This window comes from Bufo gargarizans, chromosome 5 (genome assembly GCF_014858855.1).
Source record: "Bufo gargarizans isolate SCDJY-AF-19 chromosome 5, ASM1485885v1, whole genome shotgun sequence".
Lineage (NCBI taxonomy): Eukaryota > Metazoa > Chordata > Amphibia > Anura > Bufonidae > Bufo > Bufo gargarizans.
Genome location: NC_058084.1, coordinates 110163755 through 110178575, shown reverse-complemented (window position 1 = coordinate 110178575; position 14821 = coordinate 110163755).

Genomic DNA, 14821 nt, shown 5'->3' with positions numbered 1-14821 from the left:
CCGCCCACCTGGCTGCCCGGCTGTGTAAAAAAAAAAAATGAATGCAGTCTGGGACGGGCCCCCAGTGGCGTAGGGCCCCATAGCCACTGCTATGGTTGCTATGGCTATCCCTACGCCACTGCTCACCACCAAAAGGAACTTTCATCTACCCGGTAACTGACTTTTACACTGCTTAACCCTGTTGCACCCATATAATCTGTATCTGTAACCTCAGACCACTGTATATATTCTCTGTGTATTGTGTTATATCTAGTGTCCCCTTATGGCAATTGAATATATAATTTAATCTTGTGCTGTCTTGTATCTCGATCACGAATCCCCATGTCTGTGTTTTGGCCTAGTTATAAGCTACCGCGGGTTGGTTTCTCACCCTATATAATCCCGTTAGCAGACAGGGCTAAGGGTACTTTCACACTTGCGGCAGGACGGATCCGACAGGCTGTTCACCATGTCGGATCCGTCCTGCGGCTATTTCGCCGTGCCCGCGGACCGCCGCTCCGTCCCCATTGACTATAATGGGGACGGGGGCGGAGCTCCGGCGCAGCACGGCGGTGCACGGAGAAAGGCCGCCGGACTAAAATTACTGCATGTCAGGCTTTTTAGTCCGGCGGCTTTCTCCGTGCACCGCCGTGCTGCGCCGGAGCTCCGCCCCCGTTCCCATTATAGTCAATGGGGACGGAGCGGCGGTCCGCGGGCACGGCGAAATAGCCGCAGGGCGGATCCGACATGGTGAACAGCCTGTCGGATCCGTCCTGCCGCAAGTGTGAAACTAGCCTTATATAAAACGAGAAGCTGGTGGCAGATAGAAAGGCTCTCTCAGCTTGTTGCCTCTCATCTCAGCCACCTGGTCCGTCTATAATAAACTAAGTTTCTTAAAGATTCTACCCAGTTTTTGATCTGTATGTATAGGCTGCTTGAGATGCTGTACCCCAAATATACTGTATGTATGTAGTGCAGATAGTGTACTGTGCCACTTGTGCAGAGGATGGGGGGACTAGGAACCCACTCTGGTTGAGGGGCCCACCACGGGATTCACCTGTTCCCCTGTGGGCAGTCCAAGCCCGGTGAGGATGAGTCTGATGGAGTGGTGGTCGAGCATGTGTTTCTGGACTTTGAAGTCAAGGAGGCGGTCCTATCAGTGATTGACAGCTATCGCTTATACATAGTCATGGAGGAAAGGCTGTCAATCACTGATAGTTCTATGATTAGGCCGCAGCGCTTGTCAAAGCTCCGCGTCACCTTCAAACAGCTGATCTGCGAGCGTGTAGATAGTCGGACCACCCCAAACCTCATATTGATTAATTGCGTAGAGGATAGGTCATAAGTATCAAAAATCTGGAATGCCCCTTTACGGAGGCAGATTATTACTTTGAAGGGGACACTCATGGGGCATTATTACTTTAAAGGGGGCATTATTATTTTTTAGGGGGCACTAACGGGACATTATTACATACATTTGGCATTATTATTGTCTAGGGGTAGAAAGTGCACTGTTCTAGAGCGCTCACAGGGATCATTAATAGGGCATACAAAAGAGTAATTTATTAATGTCTAGAGGGCACATATAGGCATGCATCTAATAGATAAAGCGAGTGTATGTGTGTATGTCCGCTAAAGCAATCCGCACTGTGGCACTTACAATCACAAAATTTGACACACAGGTACATCAGGTGTCCGGGAAGGCTTTAGACCAGGTCTCAGCTCTCTAGCACGTACCGTTCCGGAGATATTCCCCAAAAATGCATTAACCAATAGAAGCCTGGTCACATGACCCTTATCAACCAATAGAAGCTCGCAGTCCCTTAGTATCCACATACACACAGTTTTACACCAGGTTTCCATTACAACCTAGGCATTTTTCTTCACTGTTGTAGGTCAGCTTTAAAGGGGCAGGGCGCTGTGCATGACACTGTTAAGGGAGCAGAGTGCTGTGCAGATCACAGACAAGGGGGCAGGTAGGGTGGCCATTCAGGTTACTCTCAAAAGACGTACTTAAAAACCCCAGGTCCTGCTAAGCCACGCCCCTGCATGGTAAGGCCACACCCCCTCCCACACCGCGGGTGACGGGGATTGAAAAAAATCAAGGTAAAAATCTACTTCTGTCAGCTGCAGGGGTTGAAGGGAGGGCTACTTTCTCCCTGCAGCTCACGCTCAGACAGCACAGTGCTGCCTATGCGAAAATGTCGGGCGGCACTGCGTTGCGTTGTGGGTGCTCGGTCAGCGGGTGTCATCCCAGATGAGAGAAAACCGGCACTCCATTAAATTGCTGAATGATTCTCTTTATTGGTCACTCATGAATAGTGACGCACGTTTCGGCAAGTACATGTGCCTTTGTCAAACTGAGTGTACAGCATATTGCAAAGAAACAAAGTGAACAAGGATTTAAGGATTTTGCTGCGTCGGGAGAAAAAAAAGCCGCCCAGTGCAGTGAATACTAATGAGCTGGGCGGCACTAGGAGACAGCAGTTGGGGCGCGGCTGGGCACACAACTGAATGAGGGACAGCCCCTTGGGCACAAAGTAAGGTAATTTGCATATTGATAAAAACACTTTTTATAAGTAACGGAAAGGCAGCGAGGGGTCATAATGGTATAGTTTAATTAAGTATATTAAGACCAATAGAAGAATAAATGTCACTTTATATGCTCTAACGGCCTGTCAGTGTCCCTTTAAGTTCCTTTTATTCGTTCCAATATCGGCTGTTATGATCCTGTCTCTTATATTACCTGCCCGTTTGTGACACAACATTGGAAGATTTTGGAATTCTACTACCTGCGGGTAGGATTTTGTGACTATGCTCCAGTGTTTATTAATAATGGACTCACACAATGAATCCACGGGTGGTATCTCACAATGAAAGGAAGTCTTTTCTGTCGGGATTTCACACTGCCTGTAGAAGATGTTTCACGTTTTAACCTTTGTTGCTGCAATAACTCATCAGGATCCCCTCTCTGCCTGAACTTGTCAGTCATCTCATCTAAACGATCACTGCAAATGGATGGATCACTCACAATTCTATTAACCCTTTGGAATTGGGAAAAGGATAGGGATTTTTTGATGGCAGGTGGATGGTTGCTTTCATATCTAAGCAACACTATTACGGTCCGTGCTCTTGGTGTAAAGATCCGTCATACATTTGCCATTAGCACCCTTGATAACCCAAGTGTCTAAAAAGGATATTTTTGTCATGATCCCAGTGTAGGGTAAATTTTAGTTCAGTTTGTACTCCATTGATGAGGGCAGTAAAATCTAATATTGTCTCAATGCCGCCCCGCCATACGCAAAACACATCATCGATAAAACGCTTCCAAAAGATGCAATTTTGCTGATAAACCAAACTAGGGTATATATGATCCTGTTCAAACTGCGCCATATAGCAATTTGCGTATGGCGGTGCGGAATTGGACCCCATCGCGGTCCTGCACCACTGTTGGTAATACGTGTCCTGAAAAATAAAATAATTACGTTCCAGTACAATAGTCAAGAGAGCAAGAAAAAAATCCTTTTGACCTTGTGAGTATTCACTGTTATCTAACAGGGCTTTAACGGCAGATAAGCCCCTAGTGTGCGTGATTGAGGTGTACAGACTGCACACATCAAAGGTCACTAAAATACAGCCCTCATCAATCTGTACTTGACTGAGTTCTTCTAAGAAGTGCTGTGTATCCCTGAGGTAAGATGGAGCTTTCTGTGTGACTGGGTCAGAACTTTTTCCAGTAATATAGCAGGTGGAGAGAGTATGGAGTCAGATGCAGCAACTATGGGTCGCCCAGGTGGGCGTTCCATAGATTTGTGTACCGTAGGCAAGGTATAAAGCACAGGAGTAATAGGGTATTGTTTTATTAAAAACTCACCAAGTTTCTTATCTATAATGGCTTTCTCCTGGCTTTCCTGTATAAGAATCTGCAATTCATGTTTTATGTCAAAAACTGAATCCCTCAATAAAACCTCATATGTGTTGCTATCTGATAACTGACCTAGAATAAAAATTTTTTTGCTCCAGGAACAGAGGAAAAACGCGTCACTCACCACTGTAAAAACTTCTACTTCTTTATTAATTCATCAAAATCAGGTACATGAACATACAAAGATGCGGTACAGGCAAAGGCCGTTCCGCGACTATACAATTTTACAGGCCCATAAACTCAAGGGTGTGGAAAATACACCCACATCTCTGACGTCAATCATGAATTAAAACAACACACGTATCAAAATATAGCACTATTGAAAAACACTTAGATCAAAAATATCACATTTTTCCTCTATTCCTGGAGATATGGACTGAGCACCAACAAACTGTTCATATACGGCCCCTCTTGTCCAGGAGTACGACACTGTTGAAACCTAACCAGGTAGTGTCAAAAAAAAATCTAAAAATCTGGTTACAGTATCACATAGTCATACAGACCAAATAACTAGGACCTCACACCTCTGGCACGTGTTTCATCATGGCTTCTTCCAAAGGGAGCAGATAGGGGGCAGCAGTGTAATACAATTTATACATGTCTGCTCATTGATCTGTGTGTAATGACCATATAGTCTTCTTTCAAGTTTCCTCTGGAATATCCCTTTAATATATAAATAATGTTTAGTTTTTTTCTTAACTATTGGTGTATGTGTATCTTTAATGCTGATTATAGTTACAGCATCTCCGTGGCTATGGTAATGTTGCTTACTAGAGCTATGGATGCTGTGAATCAGATACTCATGGTAGAATTGCTGCAAGAAAATTACTAGAAGACAAGAGGAAGAGAGTTGCTTGGACCAAAGTACATGAGGAAAGGGACATCAGACTAGTGGAAATCTTTCCTTTGTTTGGATGATTCCAAATTTAAGATTTTTGACTCTAACTATCATGTCATGTTAGAGAGAAGGTGGAAGGATGATGTCTAGATGTGTGGTTTCCACCATGAAGCATGAAGTTAGGGTTGTGATGGTGTGGTTATACTTTGCTGGTAATACTGTGTGTGATTTCTACAAAACTGAAAGCACACTTTACCAGCATTGCTACCACAGCAGGCTGGACCACCGATGTGGTGGTCCAGCCTGCCGCAGCAACCGCTGCATCACCCAGTGGCACGCTCCCAATTTAACCTAGTGGGGCCATAATTTGTTCTTCAACAGGACAATGACCTCCAGACTGTATAGTATCTACGTGAAGGACAAGAGTGAAGAAGTCTGTGTCACATTGTTACGGACAGTGGAAATTGAACCACTGGGTCAACCAACCTGTTTGACTTTGTGCTAGTCCTAAGTGCATTATCCTGGCAGTCCACTGGTATTCTCTTGGAATAGTAGCAGTGTGGTTGGCTGCTTACTCATGGAGGTCAGAGACACCGGTGCGAAGAACCAAGAGATCAGGTAATACTCATAGTCAGGAAACAGGCAGAGATCAGGTCTGGCAGAGATCGTGCAAAGCCTTGAAACTAGTCCAAGGTCAGAGCAGGCAGTGTAGGGTCAATACAGTAAACATGCAGATCGCAGGTCAGGCAGCAGAGGGTCTAAATCGGTAAACAGGTAGAGGTCGGTACAGGGGCAGAAAAACAGGAACAGAACACCTTCACTTGGAACTAGCAAGCTAGACAACCGAAAACTCAGGCAACTTCTCACTGTGGAAGTTGCCTTGTATATCCTGAGACAGCCAGTATAGGCTGGAGAAGAATTTGAGAGCCAGGAAGAATGCACCCTATGAGTGGGGAGAACAAGCTGTGCAGAGAGGCACAGGCTGCATCCTGCAGAAGAAGAAAGAGACTCCATTGGCCAAGCCAGTTGGGAATGAAAAAGAGGAGCAGTGGGTCTGGGCCGCCAAGCAGGATGGGGAAGGTGAGTTAGGTGGTGCCTGTGCCAACTCGGGAGAGCGAGACAGCAACGCGCACAGGCTGCAGTGCTAGCACACATGAGCAGGCCTCCACAGTCTTCTGACCTAAACCCAATATAGGTAGTTTGGAATGAGTTGGTTCAGAGAATCAAGAAAAAGCTGACAAAAAATGCATACATAGCAACTGCTTCAAGACTTTTAGAAGAACATAATTGGTGGTGACCACAGAAAGTTGGCTAAGAGACTTCATACATTATGCCATGTTGTTATCAAGGCAAAAAGTGTCTAACTTGATCTAAAATAAAAGGTAGTTCGAATTGAATAACCCTATTTGGTGTCTGTATAGTTGCATTTGTACTTGTTAGTTCCAATGACTATTCCGTTATTCTAAAATGTATAAGATAGAAAAACGTTCAGCTTTGTTCACATCTGCATTGGGGGCTCCATTAGGGGGCGGCCCTGACCTGTCCATGCCGGAACACGCCATTCTAATGACCTCCATACACATTCAATAGCTGTTGGCTAAACGATTATCCACCTGACGGCTGTCTCTCCTGACTTTCCCATACACATAAATTGGAATTTTATCACAGATGTGCACTGTCATGTCATTAAGATGTTATATAAAGAACTAAAAACTGCTAAGAGCCCAAGTATTCAGTTTGGCCGAACATGTGGTGCTGTCAATGTGAAGAGAGGAGAATGCGGCTTCCAGGCACCTCTGGCGGCGGCTTATCTCCTGGGAGAATACATTTCACCCAGTCCTTCTCTCTTCCGGCTTCATCTGTTGGGGGAGAGTCGGGAGCACACAATACACGTTAGACCGTCAGCCGATTCACAGTCTAGACTAATGTGTATGGGGGCCTTTGGAAAGGGCCAGTATGAAATTATACAATTAGAGATAAGCGAATCGAAGTTGACGAAGTGGAAGTTGATCCGAATTTCAGGAAAAATTCGATTCACACCGAATCCGAATTTCCTCACACTTCGTGGTAACAAATCAAATTTTTTCCTTAAATGGCTGCTGCATGTGTTAAGACATGGAGCAATGCCATGCATGCATCCTATCAGCAGACAGCCAGCCCTGTGATGTCACAGCCCTATAAATAGCCTCAGCCATCTTGGATTCAGCCATTTTCCAGTGTACTTAGTGCAGGGAGAGACGTCAGCAGGCGCTAGGGATAGTGCTAGGAAAGACTTGAAAACGTATATTTTGCTCAATAGAAGTTCAGGGAAAGAGCATTACAAGTGTAGAGAAAGGATAGGGAGGAATTATTCCACAGTATTGAAGCAGAACAGGGTTCAGTAGGGGAGTTTACAGCCTGGGTAATAGGAACAATCCTATTACACGTTGCTGCACTGACTGCGGATCCAAATTGCCATTATACAGCTCTGTAATTCCAGCAAACCGTTCTTGTTATTAGGGTGCAAGTGCTGTTTGATACAGCCATTAACAGGGTTTATTACTAGGAAATATTTCTACGTCTTATTTACCCTTGTGCGGTGCAGTTATATGTTCTAAAGCATTTTTTGGCTTGTATTAGTGGGAGAAAAGGGCTTATTAGCTGGTGTGTGGTGAAGTGTGAAAATTACAGCCCTTTTTGGCGTGTATTAGTGGCAAAAAAAAAATATTTGCCGTTCAGCGATAAAGTTGTGGAGTGTATAAGTGGAAAAAAGTAAGCGCCTATTTGCCGTTCAGCGGTGCAGTTATATGTTATAAAGCCCTTTTTGGCATTTATTAGTGGGGAAAAAAGGGCTTATTAGCCGTTGTGTGGTGAAGTGAGAAAATTACACACTTTTTTAGGGTGTTTTAATTTCCTTTTTATTTATTTATTTATTTGATCTAACAGTATGTCAGACAGAGAAGTGCCAGGCCGTGCACAGGGAAGTGGCAGAGGCCTAAATGTTTCTGGCGCAGGCACAGGTCACAGCAGAGTAAGGGGGTGTGGCACAGGAGTCCCAGCGAGAGGCCTGAGCTCCCGGTGTCATCTAGCGGTCGTGTCTTGACCTGCAAAGCAGGGGATCTTGAATGATTGACTCGGTCATCCAAATTATCCCAAGTGATATCAGACACCCTCAGCCAAGAGTCGGTGGGTTCGTCAGACACAACCCTTAGTGGGCATGGCCAGGTATCAGGCCCTGTGCCCTCACCTGTCCTAAACTTGCCTCTGTCCTTTTCTGTTCCCTCAGCCAGAGAAGTATTATATGCTGTGGGCTCAGCTCCACTATACAGTGAGGACGAGCTACTAGAGGACAGTCAGCAGCTACTGGCCAGCCAAGATGTGGAGTCAGCAGTTACTAGCATGGCCGGGAGTCAGCAGTGTGGCAGCAGTGGGAGGTCGGGAGGCAAACATGCCCGGGGTAGACCACCCACTTCGCAGGAGCCTACCTTCCCGGAAAGTAGTGGTGCAAGGGTTCACGGAAGCAGCGGCGGTAGCAGTCAGTCAGTGCATAGTGTTGGGGGTAAAATCACTAACTCGGCAGTGTGGCAGTTTTTTGTTAAGTTGCTGAAGGAGGTGAACATGGCCATTTGTAGAATCTGTGGGCAGAAGGTGAAGCTTGGCCAGGGTGCCAATGTTGGCACCACGGCCCTGCGTCAACATATGCAGCGTCATCATAAAATGGCCCGGAAGAACCGTGGCTCCGATGTGGTGGTCCAGCCTGCCGCAGCAACCGCTGGATCGCCCAGTGGCACGCACCCGATTTCAGGCAGTCAAGGCTCCACCACTTCAGCTGAAGGGAGCTGTCTGTCCTTCCCATAATCTGCTGGTCCTGATTCCCCTGCTCCTCCTCCTACTGCTCGTCAGTCATTCCGTCAGAAATCGATCACCAAAGCGATTGCCAAGAGACAACAATATGCGTGCACTCATCCAACGGCGCAGAAGCTGAATGTGCTCCTTGCCAATTGCTGGTGCTGCAGTCCCTCCCTTTCCAAGTGGTGGACTCTGCACCTTTCAGAGAACTGATGGCTTGTGCCGAGCCGAGGTGGAGAGTCCCAAGCTGTCATTTCTTTGCCAAAATGACAGTACCAGCCCTGCATACGTACAGTACAGACCAAAAGTTTGGACACACCTTCTCATTCAAAGAGTTTTCTTTATTTTCATGACTATGAAAATTGTAGCTTCACACTGAAGGCATCAAAACTATGAATTAATACATGTGGAATTATATACATAACAAAAAAGTGTGAAACAACTGAAAATATGTCATATTCTAGGTTCTTCAAAGTAGCCACCTTTTGCTTTGATTACTGCTTTGCACACTCTTGGCATTCTCTTGATGAGCTTCAAGAGGTAGTCACCTGAAATGGTTTTCACTTCACAGGTGTGCCCTGTCAGGTTTAATAAGTGGGATTTCTTGCCTTATAAATGGGGTTGGGACCATAAGTTGCGTTGTGGAGAAGTCAGGTGGATACACGATACACGAATGGCCAGACAGAGCGCGTCAATCAGAATCTGGAGACATATCTGCGCTGTTTTATGGCAGAGAATCAGGAGGATTGGTGTTCTTTTTTGTCCCTTGCTGAGTTTGCTTTAAATAACCGTCGTCAGGAGTCCTCTGATAAGTCACAATTTTTTGGTGCATATGGGTTTCATCCGCAGTTTGGGACATTCTCTGGAGAGGGGTCTTCTGGTTTACCTGATGAGGACAGATTCTCCTCGTCTTTGTCATCTATTTGGCAAAAGATTCAGGATAATCTAAAGAGCATGAGTGAGAGATATAAGCGTGTGGCGGATAAGAGACGTGTGCCTGCTCCGGACCTGAATGTTGGTGATCTGGTGTGGTTGTCTACTAAGAATATCAAATTGAAGGTTCCCTCCTGGAAGTTGGGTCCTAAGTTTATTGGGCCTTACAAAATCTTGTCCGTCATCAATCCTGTTGCCTACCGTCTTGATCTTCCTCAGACTTGGAAGATCCATAATGTTTTTCATAAGTCCTTATTAAAACCTTATGTCCAACCCATTGTACCCTCGTCTTTGCCTCCTCCTCCGATTGTGGTTGATGGTAATCTTGAATTTCAGGTCTCTAGGATTGTGGATTCTCGTGTTGTCCGCGGTTCTCTCCAGTACCTCGTTCATTGGGAGGGTTATGGTCCTGAGGAGAGGATGTGGGTCCCAGTGACGGACATTAAGGCCACTCGTCTCATCAGGGCTTTCCATAGGTCCCATCCTGAGAAGGTGGGCTCTGAGTGTCTGGAGTCCACTCGTAGAAGGAGGGGTACTGTCACCACCAGACATCTGAGAAGCTCTGACAGACGTTCTTCAGAACCTCCTCCTTGAGGTTCCTTTTGTTTTGCTTTCGTTTTCTCATCTCGTTAGCCTCTCTCAGCTGTCATGTAGTTGCACTGATGCTGGATGCTACTACTGAGTCTTCTACAGATACGTTTTGTTCATTCATTTGTGTTTTCCTGTTTGCTGGATCCCAGGTGACCCTGACTCCCTCCGTATCAAGTGTAGGGAGCCGGTGGTCGTGTCCCCTCACTATTATAGGGTGTTCAGGTGTTATACAGTCGAGGTACGAGGATATGCGATCATCTACCATTGAGATTTTTGCATAGGCTGAGCAGTTAGGGAGAGAGCCAGGTCTGTTGCAGGGCTCTCCCTTTTGTTCCTTAGTTTTGGATCCAGTCAGCCGGATCTTCATTTTGTGTCTTCTAGTTTTCTGTACACCTTCCGTGACACTACCTCTTGAAGCTCATCAAGAGAATGCCAAGAGTGTGCAAAGCAGTAATCAAAGCAAAAGGTGGCTACTTTGAAGAACCTAGAATATGACATATTTTCAGTTGTTTCACACTTTTTTGTTATGTATATAATTTCACATGTGTTAATTCATAGTTTTGATGCCTTCAGTGTGAATCTACAATTTTCATAGTCATGAAAATAAAGAAAACTCTTTGAATGAAAAGGTGTGTCCAAACTTTTGGTCTGTACTGTATGTAGAACAGAAGGTGGGCCAGTCCTTGAGTCTGTCGGTGTCTGCCAAAGTGCACAGCAGGGCCAACGTGTGGAGCTGTAACTACAGTCAGGGACAATACATGTCCTTTTCCGGCCCACTGGGTGGATGTGGTTCCTGCACAGCCACACCAGCAACTTGGCAAGGTGACGCCGCTTCCGCCTCCACATTCTCACGCTGTTGGTCCTGTGACAATTTCTGCTTCTGCCTCCTCATCCTCCACCGTATCCTCCGCCTCCACTGCAGAGACAATTCACAGTGCCCCTCCAGCATACCACATGTGCAGGGCACGGCGGTGTCACGCTGTTCTGCACCTTGTTTGCCTGGGTGAACGGAGTCACACAGGGGAGGAACTGCTCCGGTCCTTATTTAAGAAATCGAATCCTGGCTTTCTCCACGACAACTCAAAATCGGAACCATGGTGACCGAAAACATGAAGAACATGGTGTCGGTGCTGCATTAAGGAGGGCTGAGCCATGCGCCCTGTATGGCACACGTGTTCAATCTGGTTGTCAACCAGTTCCTGAAGTCTTCCACCTATCTGCAAGACATCCTAAAAAATGTCCAGGAAACTTTGCATGCACTTCAACCACTCATACACCGCAAAGCACACCCTCGATTTGCTGCAGCGGCAGAACGGCATCCCCCAACATAGGCTGATATGCAACGTTTCCACCTGTTAGAATTCCACCCTCCATATGTTGGACCGACTATACGAATAGAGAAAGGCCATAAACAATTTATTGATGATCCAAGCAGAGAAGAGTACTCCCCTGTGTTACATCGATGTCAGCCAGTGGCAGCTCATGCGTAACACCTGCCATTTGCTCAGGCCCTTTGAGGAGGCCACGTTATTTGTCAGTTGCCAGGACTACGGGATGAACAACGTCATTCCACTGCTTTATGTCCTAGGAAAGATGCTAGTAAATCTGTCTGGTCAGGGGACTGAAGACAAGGCGCCTAGATCTCACGGCCACATGAGATTTGTGGGGGCTGAACTGGAGGAGGAGGACATTGGAGCACAAGCAATGTGTAGGGAAATTGGTGGTTTTTCTACACAGGTGACAGGAGAGGAGGAGCAGGAGCAGCCAGAGGAGGTACAGGGCGATTAGGAAGAGGAGGCAGAGGACTCCCTCCGAGTCACTTGCACAAATGGCCCGATGCATTCTCACTTGCTTGCGTAGTGACAGCCGAATTGTCATCATTTGGCAGATTAGGAAGAGGAGGCAGAGGACTCCCTCCGAGTCACTTGCACTCCCTCCGAGTCACTTGTCATCATTTGGCAGATTAGGAAGAGGAGGCAGAGGACTCCCTTCGAGTCACTTGCACAAATGGCCCGATGCATTCTCACTTACTTGCGTAGTGACACCCGAATTGTCATCATTTGGCAGAGGGATGACTTCTGTCTCTCCATCTTGTTGGACCCTCGTTACAGGTCCAAAATGGAGGCTTTTTTTTTACACCCGCTGAGAGGGAGGACAAACTGAACTATTATAGAGGCATTCTAAGTAGTCAGTTGGCCGCTGCCTATCTGCTCCATCGTCCATCCTCTCGCAGGTCTGATCGGGGGGACCCTCTGCGCTCACGTTCCTCTGCCATGGCTGCTGTGGCGGGAGGGGGCGGGGTAGGAGAAGTTCCAGCTCCATCAGCAGCAACTTGAGTCTAGAGATGCTGATGAGCAGCTACTGCTATACTCACCAGCTGCATCTAGACCTGGAGCAGGACCTGACCCAGCAAGTGGTGGCATACTTGGACAGCACCCTGCCACCCCACATTGAAGATTTGCTGGACTATTGGGCAGCCAAACTGGATTTGTGGCCGCAACTGGCAGAGTTTACCCTGGAAAAGCTGTCCTACCCGGCCAGTAGTGTGGCATCAGAGTGGGTGTTTAGTGTGGCGGGGCCATAGTTACCCCAAGAAGAACTTGCCTGTCCACCCAAAATGTTGAGAGAGTGAACTTTGTCAAGATGAATGAGGTGTTGATAGTAACATAGTACATAAGGCCAAAAAAAGACATTTGTCCATCCAGTTCGGCCTGTCATCCTGCAAATTGATCCAGAGGAAGGCAAAAAACAACAACTGTGAGGTAGAAGCCAATTTTCCCCACTTTAGGGGAATAAAAAAATTCCTTCCAGACTCCAATCAGGCAATCGGAATAACTCCCTGGATCAATGACCCCTCTCTAGTAGCTATAGCCTGTAATATTATTACACTCCAGAAATACATCCAGGCCCCTCTTGAATTCCTTTATTGTACTCACCATCACCACCTCCTCAGGCAGAGAGTTCCATAGTCTCACTGCTCTTAGCGTAAAGAATCCTCTTCTATGTTTGTGTACAAACCTTCTTTCCTCCAGACGCAGAGGATGTCCCCTCGTCACAGTCACAGTCCTGGGGATAAACAGATGATAGGATAGATCTCTGTACTGACCCCTGATATATTTATACATATTAATTAGATCTCCCCTCAGTCGTCTTTTTTCTAAAGTGAATAACCCTAATTTTTATAATCTTTCAGGGTACTGTAGTTGCCCCATTCCAGTTATTACTTTAGTTGCCCTCCTCTGGACCCTCTCCAGCTCTGCTATGTCTGCCTTGTTTACAGGAGCCCAGAACTGTACACAGTACTCCATGTGTGGTCTGACTAGCGATTTGTAAAGTGGTAGGACTATGTTTTTATCACGGGCATCTATGCCCCTTTTGATGCAGCCCATTATCTTATTGGCCTTGGCAGCAGCTGCCTGAAACTGGTTTTTGCAGCTTAGTTTGCTGTTTATTAAAATTCCTAGATCCTTTTCCATGTCAGTTTTACCAAGTGTTTTATCATTTAGCATGTACGGGTGACCTGCATTATTCCTTCCCATGTGCATAACTTTACATTTGTCAGTGTTAAACCTCATCTGCCACTTATCTGCCCAAGCCTCCAATCTATCCAGATCCGTTGAGATGCTCTAAGATAGCATCTCTTAGAAAACCTTCAAACAGTTTACCCACAACAGATGTTAAACTTACCGGCCTATAGTTTCCAGGCTCTGTTTTTGGACCCTTTTTGAATATTGGCACCACATTTGCCATGCGCCAATTCTGTGGGACATTCCCTGTCAGTATAGAGTCTGCAAATATCAGAAATAAGGGCCTGGCTATGACATTACTTAATTCCCTTAGGATACGGGGGTGTATGCCATCAGGGTCCTGGCGATTTGTCTATTTTAATCTTTTTCGCTGATGTACTTCTTCCTGGGTCAGACAGGACACTTTTAATGGGGAATTTATTTTTACATTCTGCATGTCATCTGACAGTTTATTTTCCTCAGTGAATACATTGGAAAAAAAAATATTTAACAGCTTTGCTTTCTCCTCGTCGCTCTCTGCGACTCCCCCCTCATTACTCTTTAAAGGGCCGACACCTTCAGATTTATACTTTTTAACATTTATATAATTGAAGAACATTTTAGGGTTAGTTTTACTCTCTTTGGCAATTAATCTCTCGGGCTCTAGTTTGGCCACTTTTATTTGTTTTTTACATGGATCAGCCAGGATTTCCACCCACCAATGACTGATGCATCAGACTAGATCATCCATGGTGCCACACCAACACTTTGACAAAAGAGACCGGTTTCCTCTGGCTACCTACCTCAGCTACTATTCTGATGCTGCCACCCGCATGATGCCACACATCTGATGCCAAGTGCTCCTTCTTTCGCCCACAATCTTCAGCTGGTACTGGTATTGCCACCCACCTCCCCACTCTGTCACCGGGTCACTCTGTGGTCTCCTGATGCTGCTGCTACCTCAACACTATGTCACCTTGCCACTCTGTGCCCTCCTGATGCTGACACCTCCACACTGTCATTGTGCCACCCTGTGGCCTCCTCCTGATGCTGCTGCCGCCACCTCCACACAGTCATGGTGCCACTCTGTGGCCTCCTGATGTTGCTGCTGCCATCTCCACACTGTCATTGTGCCACCCTGTGGCCTCCTCCTGATGATGCTGCCACCACCTCCACACTCTGTCATTGTGCCACTCTGTGGCCTCCTCCTGCTGCTGCTGC